This window comes from Paramisgurnus dabryanus, chromosome 16 (genome assembly GCF_030506205.2).
Source record: "Paramisgurnus dabryanus chromosome 16, PD_genome_1.1, whole genome shotgun sequence".
NCBI classification, from domain to species: domain Eukaryota; kingdom Metazoa; phylum Chordata; class Actinopteri; order Cypriniformes; family Cobitidae; genus Paramisgurnus; species Paramisgurnus dabryanus.
In genome coordinates, this window is record NC_133352.1 from 23,403,812 (window position 1) to 23,417,593 (window position 13,782).

Sequence of the window (13,782 nt, forward strand, 5' to 3'; positions counted from 1 at the left end):
ACTAGCGAACAAGCTCTCTGACGCTGGTCAGTGCTGGACCAACACCATATACAGTAGCCTGGTCTACAGAAATATCCTCATGAAATGAATATTGCATGAGATACAAAAATAAAGGGGGCGTGCACACCAAAACTTTCATGCCCGCGGCTGGGGCATGTTTTCAATTGTTTCCAATGGAAGCTCGGCATTTTCAAAAAAGCCAGCAGCTAGCGGTATTCTTACAAACGGCGCTCTGCAGTTTTTCTGTGTTCAGCGCTGAGCGGCGAGAGTTGAAAAGTATTCAACTTTGGGTGAAAAGCTCCACTCGTCAATTTCTCTTCTCACACGGCCGTCCAATCACAGTGGAGGAAGGGTGGGACATTACCACAACAACCAACCGGCTCACAGCTGAAGTATCAGAACTTCCAAAGCGCTCATAGATATATACAATAGATGTCGCCTTGGGGTTCTAAGCATGCATCAAAACCGCTGCCATCTTGGAACATTGGTCTTGTCATAGGAAGTAGCTAGGTAAAGCTGCTATCTCCGCCTGTACTCCGAATCATGGACGATGCCGTCCTTTTGTGCTGCGTATGGATGTTAGGCCTACTAGCACTATGCATTATAATTAGAAAAAGTAGATTTTCATAATTCTCAATGCTAAATACCTGTCTGACTGTTGAAACGAACCAAAAGAAAACCAAGAAAGTCGCATTCATGACGATTTTATTTCCGTTACACCATTGCCTACAATGACGCTGATGCTGGGCTCCCCTGTTTCAAGATGGCGGCTTTAGTTGACGCATTCGGTCCAATGAACTGCCGTAGCCAAGGTGACATCTAGTGTACAAATCTATGCCAAAGCGCTCAGCTGAAGAAAGCTGGCACTCAGCTGAAAAGCAGCTGGCATTTGGCGTCATCCAGGCATTTTCAGTTGCGTTTAAAAGTTTTGGTGTGCACAACCCCTTAGTGTTTAACTGACTTTCAAAAATCTGTGAATTATAGATTTTCAGATAGTAAAACTGGTTTCCAAAAAGTTGACAGTAGCATTCCTTAGTACAGTATTTGAAAAGTCCCATTTCCGATTTGATGACAGTTTGCTTGGACTACACAAGTTTGTGCAAAATGTATTGATCCATGTAATCCCATCATGATTTGAGAATGTTTAGTGGAAGCAGTTCTTTCACAACAGTTAATATAAATATTGTAAAAATGTGCTTACATTTAATTAGTATATAATACATTTTGCAGATTTCCAATACTTACTGTCAATTTCTGGGTTAAAATGAATGAATTTTTTTAATTGGCCAGTGTATTCAACTGAAAATCCTCTCCCACCACGCAGAAGCCATGGAGAAACTCTCTGCTCAAATAAAAGTGTCTTCTTCCCTGCATCCCAAATGTCTAGCTCTGTACTGTACATGTACTTGTAGTCATTTCTGATTATGTAAGTGGCATTTTTGCAGTTCAGGTTGATAAAGTGTTTTTGTGTTTTGCAGAGGCTGGGCACCGCTGATCTCCTCTCATCATTCACAGCCATCGCTGGCCCAGCAGTCTCCAGACATCCCACTGACAAGAGCAACAGCAGCTAATGAGCTACAGGCGTTATTAACATGTGTGTTTTGGGCTCTTAATTACTCCAGCTTTACCGTTGGTACACAATTTATAACAAGCCCGGTGCAGGCCCCTGTAGGCACTTACCTTAGTGAGATTTCTTCTAAATTGGACGATTATTCAAGCAGGCGGGCAAACATGACACACAATAATTGCAGCTTGCAGATTTTACTTATTAGTGTGATGTATTGATCCGGTGAGCGGAGGAGAAAGGTGTTGGGTGGAGAAGGGGGGTGTGGATTTGGACTTGGGTTCAAATCTACCTGTACTCTGGTAATCATGCTCTGTAAAGGTCACGCACCTGCCATAAGCCATATCTACTGCTTTCATCATATAACACACAGAGGACTATTTACAAGCTTCCTTTTGATGATCAAACACTGAGGATAAGATATGAGACGGGACGAGTGAGCACAGAAGGGATAAAGAGGAAGAGAGAGAGACTGCTATGTTCAGTGTTTTAGAAAAAACTGATCACAAATCACTGGCGCACCAACCAAGTGCTACCGTATCTGTGCTGGCATCAATGCGGCACGTATTAGTCATTCTTGTGAGCACAAACATATGTAAATTCATCTTATTTTAGGTTGTGGTTATTGCTATTTGTCTAATGCAAGCTTTCCACAGAATTTAATCTTTGTAAGAAAGATTGACGTACATTTGGTAGTAATCGCGGCAGGTGTAATTAATCAAATGATTATCAATTGACATGCAGTATAGTCAACTGCATATTACATGTGGCATGTCTTCTTAGTTTTTGTTTTTTGTGCTGTCTGGACAAAAACACTAAAGTGTTACATTCAGCACTGTATGACTTAGTTTAATTTGCTCCAGGTGAAAAAGGGCCTTTAAATTTAGCCCTGAACTTGCCATAGTGCTGCAAGTGCAGTGCCACCTGTGCAGGTCATGACAGATTATGCAGGAAAGGAAGTTGGTGCCACGTCAAAGGCAGCCGTTTTGATTAAGTGTTAAATGATGAAGTGTCCATACCCGAATGAAAGAGATGGGTTACCTGTCGCCCCCCTCCAGCCCCCCACCCCCTTTCTCTCTTCCTCTGTCGCCCTACAGTCATTTTCCCAACCTCTTTTCCTCAGCAGTTCTGGCAGAAGGCCTTGTGACAAGCTGATTCATGTTCTCTCTGGCAGGGGCCTTTCAAAACAATTTAAGAATGAAATATTGTCCTTTTCCCCTGTAATGTATGACACTTCCACTTCTTTTCCCGGCTGCCTCTTCCATCTCATCTGACCTGTAGGGTTTGTTCAGACTGAAGGGCCTGTGAGGTGACCTGAGGCCCCGAGGAGCATTTGTGTAAGCTATTAGAAGTAAAGCGAGACACAGTGGGAGCTGAACCCGAACCTCTGACCTTACAACATAGACATGGGGGAATCTCATGATATCTGCTTTCATAACTCATGAACCCACTGTTGTCTTAGCGAACTGGTATGTTTGTTCAAAGTATTGTAGAAAGTTAAAGGAGAAATATTTACTTTGATCAGTTGTTAATTAAGTTTGCTCTTGCAAAACTAATGTAACATTACGTCTTTTATTCTTTACAACAGCTTTTTCGACAGCTTTGCAATCTTAATGTTAACATCAAGAAATCGTTTGGCAGGTTTTAAATTCCCAGCTAAGGGCAAAGCCGCCATTAATACCTCAATACGAATATTTAATAAAGTCTCTAGGGGTCTCATTTAGTCTGGCATATGTTTTCTTCACTTTTTCAACATTCTAATAAACTTGTTCAGTGACACAAAGGACGCCTTACTAAGGCAGCAAAATACAGAGACACATGTAGACATACGGTAAATAATCCATATGTTGATCCCTACAGGTTGCTATAGTCTAATTTAATGTACAGAATATGTTCGTTCGGTTACTCATCATTCGGCTGAATACATAATTTTCTGTCATTCCATTTTGTTCAAAGCATATTAAAATGATTTGCAGTCATTTGTTTGTGGTAAATAGGAGATGAAATCTGTTAGATTAATACATTCTGTAAGTGCAGAACTCATATCAGCCTTGATATATTTAGTGCTAGCTGTGTGTTTGTGTACATGCATTTGTATGTTGTTTAAAAAACATTCATTTAAAAACATTGTGTGCATTTAAAGAGCACCTATTGTCCGATTCATGTTTTTTGGTGTGTATGTGTGTATTAGTGCATGTTAACAATATGCAAAAGGTACGAACCCCAAAGTAAATGATAACGCGAGTTATCATCTCCAACGCAAATCTCTTTTTTTGGACTACAACAAAAACATGGATGGTCAAAAGTTTACTTCCTGGGATTGGTGATGTAGACAAGACTGACATTATCATAATTCCTCCCGCTTCGGACTCACAGCCTGTAAGTTAACTCCTGTTAGCAACCGAATCTTTCAAACATGGTAAGGAGCGTCACATTTCCTGCTGACGTCAGAGGTATTCAGGCCAATCACAACTAACCAAATAACTGCCCAATCAGGGAAACAGAGCTTTTCAAATCCATGCATTCCAGAAAGAAAGTGAAATCTGGAGCTACAAAAATGTATGTTATGTGGAAAATAATGTGTTTTTTTTACTGTAAACCACGCAAACACATTGTATTATACCAAATACACAAAATAAGCAATGAAATGGGTGGTCTTAAAGGGTCCTAGATATATATGACTTCTTTTTCAACCCATTACTTCAAGCCCTTAGATTTAAAACACATCTAACTCTTATCTGTAGATTGCATTAACATCAAAGAATGAGATGACCTTTGCTACTCGTTTAAAAGCCCTGTGCTATTATATGTGCTGTCTGTACCTTTGCAAAGTGAAATGTCATTTCACAATTTCAAGGTGTTGAGGACCAGTTCTGATTTGTTTTGTTCAGAAGTGCTTTGAAGACGCAGATACCTCATGCTCAAGGGTAATAACAATATAAAGAACAGTTGTTCCATGATGAGCAATACCTCTGACAGGGTCTGGAACTAACAGGACTAGATCATGGCTATGGCCCCAGGATGAGCAGAAGGTCTCCAAGGTATAACTGGAAATCAAACCCTGGAGCCAGAGTGCGAGAGCTGGACTCTTTGAAGCAGGATTAGCTCAGGTGAATCAAAAGCAAATGTGCCACACTTTCACCCACTTGAGCTCCAGTCTCAAGCAATTCCCCTGCCTTTCTGGACATTTAGTGCCCCTAAAGTTTGGTCAGAGGCCGGGGCAACAGATACCTCTGTCTGTTCAGATGTGTGAAATGGTAACTGTTGCATACAGTTATTTCCCTTTTGTTATAATATTCTGACTTGATCTCAGTGCCGGTCCTAGATGCTGGGGGGCCCTAAGCAAAGCTTTGTGAGGGGCCCTCTGTCAGTGCATTCAGACCCTTATAGCATAGCACACATACATCTCGGAGACGTCTATTTGATGTCTGCGTTTACATCTGCAAGATGTCTTATTTAAATTGTTTTCTCATCTGCAATACGTCTGTGAGACGTCTCCTAAAATATGTCATATAGACATATTGAAGATGTCTGCAAGACGTTTTTGATTTAGAATGTATGTAAACCAGCTCTTTTCCTTTATAAGATGTTTTTACACACCAGATATTCCAGATCTCCAGATCTTTACCAGACATCTCACAGACGTACCTGTGCTATCTGGGTAAAACCCAGTCAATGTTGCTGTTAGTTAGTTGTTAACTAACCACATAGTGTATTATTTTATAGCTGTATAATATTCCCATATGCACATTACTTTGAAACCCTGACTGATAAACTTGCTGATTATAACATGAAACATGTATTTGCTGATAAGTTGTTTTGATTTAAAATGTGTTGTGAGAAGCACTAAAAAATTAACCTGATCTAAATGAATGTAATGAATCAAATTAAATTACATATAAATACATACTGTTAATACACAGGGGTTAAATTGGGATTTGTTATGTGGGGGGGGGGCTCTGTGGGGAGGGGTACTTCGAGGGGTAACATGTTTAATACTGATGACAGCAAAGCCACTGGTGTGTTTCAATGACATTCTGGACCTCTGATAGGATTTGATAAGTTTCAGCTTTAAAAGAGCATTTCACCCGTAGAAACATTAATCTTTATTGAAAGTGTTATATTTGTAGTCGAAATGTAACATACATTTAGAATTTGGTGCCTATTTTACAGAGAAAAGGGGTGTTTGTAGTCTCATTCCCTCAACAAAGACATTGCACTTCCTTCTTTCAATGATGCAAAATGATGATTTTTACATCATTGAAAGAAGGATGTGCAACACTGAAATCTGTATTTCTCCAGTCTCAGCGGCAACTGAGGAAATGATGCATGACCATTCAAAAACATGACTGGAGTTCTAACTATACAAAGCTTAATGCAAATGGGTGAAGTGTCCCTTTAAAGCTGTCACAGAGGTTGACCCCAAATATTTTAAAAATAGTGTCTGATTTTAAATATTGCAAATCTATGAGTTTGACACCCTATATCCATTTGTTGCACATGTCATTATGCACATGATCAAACTTTAAAGGAAGTTAAAAGAATCAATCTCCTTGAATAATTCTAGGCATAAGATGCCCAAAAAGACTCAATTAACAAGATAAGGTACAACACACAGTACTGTATCAGCAACATGTCTAAGAAATTAGCCATAGAGATTCCCTATGCTGGTCAGCAGCTACAATCATATAGTTAGGTTTGATTTGTGTAATCAAAATACATTATTTCATTATCTATACAATGAGTTATATCCAGTGTTATCCAGTTAACATACTGTAATTAAACGAGTGACATATACTTTAATCCTTTACAAATTTCAAGTCTTCTATTAAGTTTTCTCGACGTGGGCACCATTCTTACCTCTCTCTCTCTCTCTCTCTCTCTCTCTCTCTCTCTCTCTCTCTCTCTCTCTCTCTCTCTCTCTCTCTCTCTCTCTCTCTCTCTCTCGTCAAATTATCCTGCACGAGAGCGCGTTCTTGAAGTTCAAAGGAAAAAGCGCGTGTTTTCGCGGCAATTGCGTCACCCAATTCGCGTCATTTGAATCGCCCCATGCTAGGACGCGTGTCTTTACATTGACTTAATCTGCTCGCGCAAATCCTTTATCTTGTTCCCTTGCTTCACGTTTTTTTCCCTTTATTCTGCTCCAGACGGATAGCTTTGTCTTTGTTTTAAATCAATGGTGGGCATATAATATGCGCATCGTTACCAAATCACTCTTCTGCGTCATGCACGCGGCCGTTTCTAAATTTGAAGGCTGCAACCTCCGGATCATGTCGCATGCGCGCTGCATACGTCATCAAGCCTGATTTATTTAAGCTAAATAAGCATTTCATTTGCAAGTCATAAGCATAATATAACAATTAACCATTAACTAAGAATAATAGTCAACATTATAATTGTTAATATTCTAAAATACGTTTTTATGACGCATATGCAGCCTACAAATGTGACCTCTGAAGGCTGCAGCCTTCGGATTGAGAAACTGCCTGCATGTTGTCCGAGTACATATCAGTGATTTAAGAAATCATTAAGTATTTTTAAAAACCCGCACAAATTCGGAAGTTTGCAAATTATTTAAATTATAGCGTCTTGTTTTCATTAAACATAATAATAATTTTTCTTTGATATAATGGTTTTAAATAATTCTGAGATCAAGGGGGCCCTCTAGTGGTGCGGGGCCCTATGCAAATTGCGTACTTTGCGTATAGGAAAGACCGGCACTGCTTGATCTATTTCTATTACATCTCCTAATTGTCACGGTTCGATCCGTGTCATGTTTTGTGTTTGTCTCTGATCCTTGTCACCTGGACTTTCATTGACTAATTACATTAACTCATTACACCTATTCCTTGTTTGATTGTCTGTGTATTTATACCCTTGTTTTCTGTCATTCATTTACCGGTTCATCGTCACCTGTTACCTGTCAGTTGTGCTTCGTGTTCTGTTTTGTTCCAGTTTTTACCTGCCTGTTGGTTTGCTCGTGTTTTGTTTGATGTTATTTATTTGAATAAATGTCATTTTTGTTCGTAACCTGCATCTGCATCCTCCTTCGTGTTCCTCGCCTTTCGTCCCGATTCCTGACACTAATGTGCCATAGTTGCCATTCAAAAATGTTTGGTCAGGTAACCTATGAATGAGCTTTATACAGTATGTTAACATATTGCTTTGTTTAAGGCAAAACATATTAACTCATTGCCACCCAGCCATTTTTTTTTTTTTAAGGTGCATGCCAGAATTTTTTGTGATTTTCACAAATTGCCTTTCAGGAAATGTTTTTTTTTTTCTAAAAATATATAAGCATACAAATATCAAATGAAATATCAGACCCTCTGCTTTCAAACAAACAATAAACAAAAAAACTATGTTTCATATAGCAAAAATCTGAAATAATTGCATTTTTTGAAGGAATTTTGTTAGAGATCAGATTCAAAATGATTATCAAAACATACACAGAGTTTAAAATATTTTGCGCCATATTACGGTATTGCAGATTAACTTAAAATTTCATCAGGAACACGTTTCTTTAATGCAAATGTTTTCTTTTAATTGACTAGATAACTAGGCAATGGCGGGGAAAGAGTTAATTACTGAAATACAACTGAATCATGGTAGGTTTACAAACAAATGAGTTTCTTTTTTAATGTTAACTTATAGACTGTGAGCAATGCCATATTTAGATTTATTCCAGTATTATTACTTGATTATGTACTGTAATCAAGATGCTGTAAGACCAGTATAAAAAGTTTACATGGAAAAAATATAATAATGTCATGTGAGCTATCACAACTTTAAAAATAGAAGCATATTTAGTTTCACCCCATGTCAACAATCATGACTTTTTCTGTTTTTCAGTGCTTTCAATGCAGTTAGAATCCTCCAGGCACCAGGGATAGACGATTACTTAAAAAAGCATTTATGTGTATGTTCAGCATGACATTTATCATGCATATGTTAAAAGCATCTTAGACATGTGATAGATGCCTAATGGAATGAAATGGTGTGATGGCTCTTCATGGTTCTCAGCAGCTAGTGTGGGTTGTGTTCTCACCTACAGTAGAAGGTGGTGTATTTTCATTAGTGGAGATCACAGTTGAAGAGGCTCGCAAAGGCATAGCTCATTTACACAGGCATTAGACGTTCGACTCTAATGCAGTCCTGCGGTGTCATGCACACCCACAGACTGACGCGCATACAAAACCTATACACATTTAAATGAGCCTCCTAAACTGCACAAACAATTTATGCTATATGGCAAATGATTCTAACTCTTTCACTTGCACAGGTTTGATGATCTCTAATATGCCCGGTGTAACATTCAGTGGGTAATAAACAGTCCTAGCCTATAAGGTGCAAGTACATTAAACTCAAGAAACTCACTTCAGCACCATGGATAGCTCCTCGCCGAGAAAACACTGCTATATATACAGCATAGTACATTTCAGGCGGAATGCTTGAGGAAATGTTTCATCTCTGCAACATTTATAGCTTATGAAGAGCAGTTTAACTTTAAATGAGATGAGCAACTTTGACTCCAGTGCATATTTCTTAATAGTTTGACTTTTAGCATGCAGAAAAAAGATTTCTGTGACAACATGCCCCAGTTGGGAGTAAATTGCCAGAATGGGACAGTCATAAAGTGATGTGCCTAGATGTAAGTCAGTGTGGTTTATGTTTACTTGTTTACTCAAAAACTTATGCATGCATTTAAGTGAAGCTGTCTGCTTACAGTAAATCAGTGTTTTTCCAAACTTTTTTGCATGCTCTCCTATTTTTTTTTAGAGTGCATCCCTTTGCGCCCCCCACCCCAAAGAAAATGGATGGCATAAAACAATGTCAAACTTAGAATTTGAATTAAAACATATTCAATTATACAATATAGTGCTGTTGGTTAATAGATTTATTTAGTGGTGTATAAAGACCTTAGCTTTAATAGCTGGCACAGAATTTGGGGTGGTTTCCCAGACAGTTTAATTAGGAAATATAATAATTTAGGGGCAGTTTCCCGGAGAGGGATCAGGTAAATCCAGGAATATTTCTTAGTTATATTGGGATATTTAAGTAACATACCTTACAAAATAACAATACAGGTGTGCATCTTCAGACAAAATAATGGCACTTAACATATATATGTGAAGATATGTCAATGCAAGAGGTTTTTAAATAAAGGCAGCTTAAACATGCATTTTAGTCTAGGACTAGGATAACCCCATTATGATGAATGTATTTTAAAAATTTTCATAAAACTGGGCACCCCTGGCACCATCTTATGCCCTTAATGGGAGCCCGCCTCTAGTTAAAGAACCACTGTTATAAAGCAACAGGAAGTTGATTGACCATAAGTACCGCAAAATAGTTAGTCATGTTTTTTGTTTTTTTTTCTACTTTTTGTTCATTTAGGGATCATAATGGGTATCAGATAAAGGCATTTTCCTGATTTTCCGTTTACATTATGGCATTATGTAATGCAAATCAATTATTACGTTTAATTATTCAATAATAGTTTCCTGTATTGTGAAACTTTGCTTCCCATTACCTTTTTACTGAACCATTCAGAATTAGTTTGATTTTCAATTTCAGATTGATTGCATTTACCATACAGCAAATTGTACTCTGTCATTATCCTAATAATGCCTAATTGCATTTTAAATATGCGATAGATTATAAATTCATATAATGAGGTCTGGCAGTTCATTTGCGTCATATATCTTTGTCAAGGTAATTTGTGTTCGTAATAATACTTGAGCTTATGGGCCACTAAATTAATTAAAATCGATTGGGCCAAAAACATAAATCAATCTAATATATTTTCTAATTACAGGTTGTCACCTTTTGCATTTCAGGTAGCTATTTGTCAAGTGGTTGTTAAAGTCCTGCTATGTGTGTGTGAACATACAGGAACATTTTCGCGATAATCCACGCTTACATACTCAGCGGACATTATGGCTGAAATTAATCAAAAGGGAGCGATTGTGTGGGACCGCGTAGGCCGCTTAGCTTTTTGCGTGAGTTGATGCCAGTGTGGTACAGGTATGTCGCGCTTGTCCTCTCCGTGAGCCTTGAGCGAATGGATATAAGTGTAAATTGATTTCCCTCTGTTAATTGGTTGAATGTCTAACAGGGCAGAGATGCACTTCCTCTAAAGATCGTGAGATCACTTATCCATTTACACTTCGGGCTGCTCCACTGACCTGCTGTAATGTACAGGATATGCGCTCATGCGAGAGAACTAGAACTCACTCTCTTCACATAATCTGATTTGTGTAGCAGGATTGATTACAATGTAATGTCTGTTTCTCTGGGTTAATGTTTTAATGTAGTCAGCTCTTTGCCTGCGCGTCAGTGCTAGACAGACACTCGGCTATCGATTTATGCCATTTCTTGCCTAATTACTAGAGCAGAGAGCCGTACATCAGGCTGTTCGGTAACCTTACCAAAACACACATCGCCAAGCTAGAAAATGACATCTATAATTGCACGATTCAACTCTTCTCAGTTGTTTTCAGTGTGTGAGCCACGATCTTTGCAAAAATGAGGTTATTGGCTTTAGCAACACTGAGAAAAATTAAGATCAAGATCTCTACAGTACATCCCTGAGCTTTGTAAACGTGTACACATTTTGCTGTTTTGAAAGGATTATGCAATAAAGATTATGCATCGCCATTTGGTAAGATGCAGAGATCTGTTAAATATTGGTTTGGTTTTTGTTTAGCTTTTTGCCCAGCTTTCAAGCATGTTTTCGAAAGAAGGGTTTAGCGAGACAGCAGAGACATCTTTCATGCTCTCATTCCAAACGGACCTGGGGGATCCGGAAAGAAAAGTTAATAGAGTCGTTAAAAGATGGCGAGTTTGCATAGCCTTGAATATATTTTTTGTATGTGCTTGTGGTGCAACCATACACTCCTGTGTTCATTCTTCCGTGCATACAATCTTCTCAAAAAACCCTATCATACCTATCAACACATAAGATTGTCCTTCACATCTGAAGGCTTTTCTTCTGTTAGCTACTGTGTAGACAAAAAGTAACATAAGAAAGAACAAGGCAGAGAGAGAGGTGGAGAGAAACTCAGCAACATAACAGAAAGCTAAAGAGCCTGACTGCACTGCCATCTAGTGGCCGTACAAAAATCTGTTCATCTTGTGCACGAGGTCTTTTTTCTTGCTTTTTATATCCTTTCCTTCAAACTTGCTTCTTACCTTTAAACTAATTCACATCTTGAATGTGGTGTCTGCCACTCCATAACAACACATACAGTAACAACAGACCTGAAAAACCTCCACTCGCAAACACCAGCCCTGGCCTTTTCCTCTGCAGGACCCCTGTGATCCAACAGCTGCGTGTTTCTTCCAACCCTCCTAATCCAGCTTCCTGTCGGAGGACACTCGAGAATGAAGAACATGGGTTAGAAGATAACGAAAATACTATAGAGCGAAAACAAATAGAGAGGGAGAGGATTACGAAACAGACGGTAACGTGGTATGGTGGTGATGTGACCGACAACCTCTTGGTTCTCCTCAGATGCTGATAGATCCCAGAGCCCATGGCAAGCAAGACCCATAATGCGTGTTTTCTGGCACCATGTCATCGTGGCCTTTTCTCTGTTCCTCTTTAGCAACCCTCAGAATCCTCCAGGATTAATCACAGCCCTGGTTGCGTGGCATCTGTCACCCCCAGCCTGGCCAACTGCGCTGCATGACATGATTAAATGTCCCTAGGCATGGAGCTCACTCAGCGGAGAACAGCACTCCAGCCCAACCAACCTCTGATCATTCACTCAAGGCAGGTCTAGGAGATACAGATATCCATTTCCAGAAAATAAAGAGGAACGAGGATGAAAGACAGTGTGGGAATAAAATTGAGATATTGTGTTTGAAGACCATACTGTTTTTCAGCTTCAGCATGATCTCTGAAAGCCAATGTTGACTTTGAAATCACCTAAACAAACACGTCCCTACCCCAATAGAATCTGGATCTTCTTTTGATAGACCCACCGCAAACATATGTAACCCAGGCAATGATGTCGGTTAGTAGACACACCCCTTACTGCTGACTGGCTACAAGTGTGTTTTGGTAATCGTCAAGTGTGTTTTGGTAATTTCTGAAATGTTTTTCAAAAATCATGCACCCCGCCTTTAAAATCTCTTTGTCTTCAGATAGCATTTTTTTAACTCAAGGGCGTCAAAGCCGACTGGCAGGGCAACATCATCTGGCATTAAATCACCTGACCATGCAACCCTCACGCAGACTTAATATGGCTTGAAATGAACGCTTCAACTGTTACAGAAACATTATTATTATACATTATTTTATGGTTTCAGTTCAAGCGTCTAAATGATGCAATTAGTACTAAATGAATACAAATGGATTTAATATGGTTTAATTATGCACAGTTTTAGTTTGAACTTTTTAGAGCGTCTTCGCAAGCACAATAACTAGAAGCTCCGTGCCACCTAGAGCACATATATTCAATCATTCTCCTGCTTATGAGTGCAGAACCAGAGCACATATTAATAATTCAATGAGTTTAAGTTCGGTTAAAATGTGCATTATAATTGGGCCTAAGTGTATGTGCTCAACATTAAGTAGCTCGGCTAGCATTCATTTTCACTTGACATGTTTGATAAACTTGATCTAGTTTCAGTTGTAAAGTATAAATAGCCACTTTTATTTCTTTAATGCTTTATTATACATTCAGAATTAGATATTAAAGGGAAAGTTTACCCAAAATTCTTTCACCATTTACTTACCAGTATACTTTACAGAACATAAAGGAAGATATGTAGAGTTGAGATGCAAACCCCTCTAAGTGCATCTCACCTGTTTTCTTGTAAATGAGTCACTGTAATTTAATGGCAACGAAACGGTCAGTAATTAGTCATTCACTGTAAAATCCTCTAAGTGCATGCATTATTTTTTATTTTTTTTTTTGGCAAAAATCTCTACTTCTAAAAAAGTTTTCAGTCACTCTTTACTGTCCTTATGCGGCTTTCACATAGGACGCGGTGTGCGCTGCGCTTGCCGCTGGGTTCAGCGCAGCCAAGCGATTTGTGCTCTGCTGGCCAGACCAAAGTAGGCAGAGTTTTTAATAAATTATACTACAGTGTTTATATTTGGGTTAAATAGTGGATGAGGAATATAAATGCCCATCTCCATTTATCATAACTTTAAGCTGCCTACCAGACTTAAAACACACCTGACCTGCCAACTTGAATTGCTACAT